At 35.8% G+C, this 5,842-nt stretch overlaps 1 protein-coding gene across 1 annotated transcript in view; it reads left to right on the top strand.

The window, feature by feature from the left end:
• Positions 1-5,842, top strand: part of LOC107722642 (potassium voltage-gated channel subfamily H member 6-like) — a 45,037-nt gene that overhangs the window by 13,064 nt on the left and 26,131 nt on the right. The window lies entirely within an intron of this gene.

Genomic DNA, 5,842 nt, shown 5'->3' with positions numbered 1-5,842 from the left:
TGTGTTGTGGCTGGGTTGTTATAGGTCTGCGTGACTCTCGATGTCTTAGGCCTAATTGAACGGAGGAATTAATGTAAATGAACACTGCATAGTTTTCATTGTATGTATTGATAGATTAATGCTTATTAAAGCTATAACGTTATTCAGATTAAGAGCAGATTTGCATTTTGATGGCCCAAGCGCCAGTCTGTCACTTTAAGACAATATATTGACACACATCGGATTTTCTCCCAACTGTTCTCCTCCACTTAAGACATAAACTGTGTTTAAGTAAATACTCTCCAAGCCGGCCATTTTGACATATTTCTGTGTGTATTTGATCGATTGGACATGCACCCGAAGCTCTAAGTGTAATTTGTTTGTCCGTTTTGGAGCGCGCCCACATTTCAGCCTGAGGAACAGCGTCTCTTGTGCGGATTGTGCTTTCAACGTTTTATTATCAAACATGTCCCGCAATTTAGCAACAGTGTAAGACGGCATCTTACAATAATCACCGATTGATCTGATTCTGACGTTAAGTTTGGGTTTTAGGGAGGAACGAATGCGCACCGCTGTGAAGGGAAAGAAGTTGCGCAATACGAAACGCAGCTAGTTTTTAATAGCTTTACCTCATGTCTTCTTTTGTATAATCCTTAGAAGCCAAAATCGAAATAAAAAAATAAAATTAGCTTAATGAAACAGCCACAGGCATAGAGTGTAAGCAGAAGTTTGAATGTTAAGTTCTCTCTTTTATCATAATTAAACAGGGCTTTCATGTTGCGCGTGCTGAAGCTCCTCCGCGTGGGCGCGATCTCGCTTCTGAATTGCGAATAGCAAAAATGCATCATAGACAAATGTTTGAAAAACAGCTGGCGACTCTGGTGAGATAGAATTTGCAAGATAATGTATATATAGCAATAATAAATGTATGTGTGTTTTATTAATTTCTCCAGTACCGATAGCAGAACTGTTAACGTCAGAGCTTATCGATACTCAGGTCTTTCATAATTTAGCCCCGGTATATATATATATATATATATATATATATACACACACACACACACACAAATATTTTATAACCACTTGTGTCATTTGGCCAAATCTGAGTAAAGAATGCAGTAAGAATGCAAAATATCAGCCGATTAATTAGCCTGACTGATATATAGGCCTATCACTGCATAGGTCATTCCCTCCCTTATATGATGGAGTAGATTATGCAGTGGTTTTTAGCAGTTTTTTTATTCAGTTGGTGGCAGTAAAAACAGCTTTTATATAATACATATAGATGTAGCACTGGTCATTTATGTGGGATTTTAAACTGTGGTCTGAGGGCATTCTCCACAGCAATGTAAAAAACTGTAGTTAATGCACATGCAGTTCATTTGTGCAATCTTTTATAACTATCCCACTGGAATATCTCATACCTGGGGTTAATGCAGCATCCTGGTCAGGGTCATATAGGTGACAGCTGCTCATGGCTGGCTGAACAGACACTTGCCCTCCATGAAGGGCTTTCTAACAGAGCGCAGAGGGAATGAGGTCATGCCAAAGGTCACATGGCACATGCCGCGAGGTGTCCTTCCATTTTCAGCTGAGTTATCTGGATGCTTCATGACAGAAAGATCTATATCTCCACAACTGAGTAGCCATTAGCACTCATGTGGATGTGTGTTCAGAGATGCTTAGTCATTTGTCACTGTTTAGAGTAGTGCCCTGTTGACATAATCAGTAATTTCACATTTTTAGGTTGTAATTTACTTTAATTGAAGTTTATACATCCATGACATATCTAAATATCATTCAAAATTAACAAAAAGTGTTTTTATTTTAGTATTTTAGTTTTTTTTTTTTTTTTTGGGTCACATTTAAAAAGCTTTTTTGGTGTGTAGTGTAATAATAATTATATATATTATATATATATATATTAGTATGTATATGCATCATTAAGATTTTAATACGTTTAAATTAAATTGCTCAAAAGATTACTAAAAAATTATTTTTCAAATAAATGTTTTTCTTTTGAACTTATGTTCATCAGAGAATCCTGAAAACAATGTTTCATGGTTTTCAACTTTGATAATAATAATAATAATAATAATAATAATAAATATTTATTGAGCACCAAAATCAGCCTTTAATAATGATTTCTAAACTGTAATGTGACACTGAAGACTGGAGTAATGGCTTTTTATATTTGTATAAATATTTCAATAGAAAACATTTATTTAAAATAATAATAATATTTCACAATATTACTGTTTTTCATTTTATTTTTGATCAATAAATGCAGCCTTGGTGACTTCTTTCAAAAATCTTACAATCCCAACCTTTTGAACAGCAGTGTATCTTTATTTATTTATTTAGTTAGTTAGTTTAGCACTTATTTTTCAGCGCAGACAGTATTTTTGTTTCTTGTAAGGAAGGTGATTTCACTGAGTTGTGTTTTGCACAGGTGACTTGCAGCTGCAGTTGTTGTGAATTGCTGATGTCTGTGCCAGAGGAGCTTCTGACTCTCCTTAACAGGGATGGATGTGTTATTTTGGTCAATGTAATGCTGTAGGGAAATAGAGGGATACCTCGTCCCCTTCCTCTACCTCTGTCTCTCCCCTCACAGAACTGGTTTCTCTCCAGAGCCCCAACCCACTTAAAGTGTCATTAGCTCATTAATCACATTGGCACACTCACAGGAGGCCTGAGCTCTTGCCTGACCTGCTGGAACAACCACCCCAAGCAATAAGCTCTTTCCATCAGAAGCTCTTCATTATTTCTCTGTTGTTGTATGTGTGGGTGGGTGTGGGTGGTGGGTCCTGGAATTATTGGGTACGATGACAAAAACGGTTTGTTTAGTTAATGAATTATGCAGTATGGAAATGTTATGGCGCAGATCAAGTTGTATTTGATTGTAGACAAAACTCATGAGAAGTCCCTTTCACCCACTGACAATGTGATGACGTTTTTACAGTCTCCAGCTTCTGTAAAATGCTTATATACTACCAAGTCTATAGCTAAGCCATATGGCTGATCCTAAATTGATGTTGATAGACATTCATTATGAGATCTTGCAAACGGAGAATAGCTAATGAATATGCTAAGCCAACTCAGGTGTAGTTGTGACTAAATAGACTTCCCATTGAGCAGCTGTGGTCTAGATCGCAGGATGTGTTTTTGCATTCAAAAACACCTAGACAGAGTGAAATAGAATGGAGCAACATTTTAAAGGTTTAGTTCACTTCCAGAATAAAAAATTCCTAATAATTTACTCACCCCCATGTCATCCAAGATATTCGTGTCTTTCTTTCTGCAGTCGAAAAGAAATTAAGGTTTTTGAGGAAAACATTCCAGGATTTTTCTCCATATTGTGGACTTCAATGGCAGCCAATGGGTTGAATGTCCAAATTGCAGTTTCATTGCAGCTTCAAAGGGCTCTACACGATCCCAGCCGAGGAATAAGGCACTTATCTAGCAAAATTTATTTTCTTTAAAAAAATCTAAATTCATATACCACAAATGCTCGTCTTGCACTAGCTCTGCGATGTGCATCCGTGGCTTCACGCATTATGTAATCACGTTGAAAAGTTCCTTGACACACAGTGGCTTAACGCAGCATTCATGAAGGAAGATGCTTAAAAAACTGTGAATGTTGCAGTAACCATTAGAAAACAATGCAATGTTTCACATTGCTGTTCAAAAAGTTTTTTTTAAAGAAATTTATATTTTTTTTTAGTATTAAATTGATCAAAAGTGGCAATTTTTGTATCAATGTTAGCGTATTTACTTTTTCCAAATCAATGCTGTTTTTTTTATTTCATTTTATGAAAGCATTCTGAAAGAGTTGTATCTCCACAAAAATATAATGCCACACAACTGTTTTCAACATTGATAATAAAAATGTCTTGAGCAGCAAATCAGCTGAAGAATCATGTGACACTGAAGACTGGAGTAATCATGCTGAAAACTCAGCTTTGCCATCACAGAAATAGATTTGGTTTTAAAGTATAGTGCAAAACATTTCTTTTAAATTGCAACCCCACACTTTGTCAAATGTACGTCATATACATTTATATAGATAGTCAAATTGAAAGGCAGAAATGCAGCACATTTTATTTTTATCTCAGGCTCTTGACATATTCCCTGTTTCCTAACCAGGTGGACAATGGCAGATGATTACATGCTGCATTGATCAGCTTGTGTGGGATGCACAGTGAGTTTGCGCAGTGATCAGTAACTATTAGCTCTGAGATGTTCTAAGAGAGGATTTTGCTTTTATAACTCTCCCACCTTGATACTCAAAAAAGGCAGTGCATGATGTTTCAATTACTCATAAGTGTTAGTTCATGGTTTTCACCATGTGTAGTAGATTCTGCTGTGGAATCCAGACAGATAAAAGCATTTCCTGTGAGAAATACATTACTGACCTTATTATTATTTTTTTTGACTGAATCAGTTCAAATGGTGAAATGGTGTCCCAGATGTGTTTAAACACTGGGCTGCTCTCCCGACTATCTTTTTCATGTTTTTTTTAGGCCTATACTTACCTAAACAACAGCTGGGGCCAGGCTGCATGCAGAAATTACAAATATTTTGATGGTACTTGCGTTGATGGTAGAAAAAAAGTGAATGAAATTTATGCTGAGCTCAAGGGGCAATATTTATATTTTATCACATTTTTTTAATGAATTGTAGTAGATTAACACTTTAAATTAACAACCTAAATATAAATTTAACTGAGCAGCGGTTTTGTTAATTTATTTAATTGATTAATTATTTTAATATTAAAATAATGTTATAGAAATTAGTAAAACAAAGGTTGTTTAATGTAAACATTAGCTTTTTTTCGAATAAAGCATTAGATTAAATAACCTTTAGTAATGATGCTTTATCTTCTCAGGCCTCATCGTGGTCCGTATTTTCACATTTATGCATATATTACCCATAAATCTTTTCTATAATGAGGGTAAGTCTTAAAGGGGTCCTATTATGCTCTTTTACAAAGTCTTGATTTTGTTTTGGGGGTGTACTCATAGTGATAACACTCGTTGCCTTCTCTAGTGTAGCTCAACCAGGTCTCGTCCCATTCGTCGATCTTTGTGATATCACAAATCCCGGAAAATGTGCGTTGTAGTCCAAACGAGTCGTTCGTTGTAGTTTTTGAAAAGTGATTTCTGTTAAATAAAATATCTCCTTTTGAAGTGGACTTTGAACTTTGTAAATTTGCAGATCTTTTTTATGCTCAAACAGCAACATTACAGACTAACTAAAGTTGAAAAAGTGAAAAAGCATAATAGGACCCCTTTAAAATTAGCTCTTTAGAGAGTTGGCCTGTTTGGAGTTGAAACAGAATGGAGGATCTACTATCCTCCTGTCTTGACTAAACTTTATTACTTAAGCCAAAGAGATTCTCATTGTGGATATCTGTAGTTGATACAAATGACCTCAGTCCATAGTAACTTGAAGTATTCAAAGAAAATAAACTGTAACTGTAAGGACCCTGGGGAAGAAAGGTTAAACAAATCCACTGATATTTCATTTTCATTGTTTGTGACTTCTTGATTATAACAGGCTGTACACTTGAATATACCATCACCGAGCACACTGTTAAAGGGGTCATATGATGGTGCTAAAAAGAACATTATTTTGTGTATTTGGTGTGCTCTGATTGGCCAGCTATCCAGTGCGTTGTGATTGGCCGAATACCTCAAGCGTGTGACGGAAATGTTACGCCCCTTAACATATTGTGATGCCCTGTCCCGGCCGGAGCGACGAGACAAAAACATTAAAACCCATTATAAACGAGGCATTTGTTGCATCCAGTGGGGACATAATTACGGATTATAATGACTTACACTGTCTTTTTACGCGTTGC

This window comes from Sinocyclocheilus rhinocerous, unplaced genomic scaffold (genome assembly GCF_001515625.1).
Source record: "Sinocyclocheilus rhinocerous isolate Xijiao unplaced genomic scaffold, SAMN03320098_v1.1 scaffold541, whole genome shotgun sequence".
Taxonomy (NCBI): Eukaryota; Metazoa; Chordata; class Actinopteri; order Cypriniformes; family Cyprinidae; genus Sinocyclocheilus; species Sinocyclocheilus rhinocerous.
This window is presented reverse-complemented; position numbering and strand designations above follow the sequence as displayed.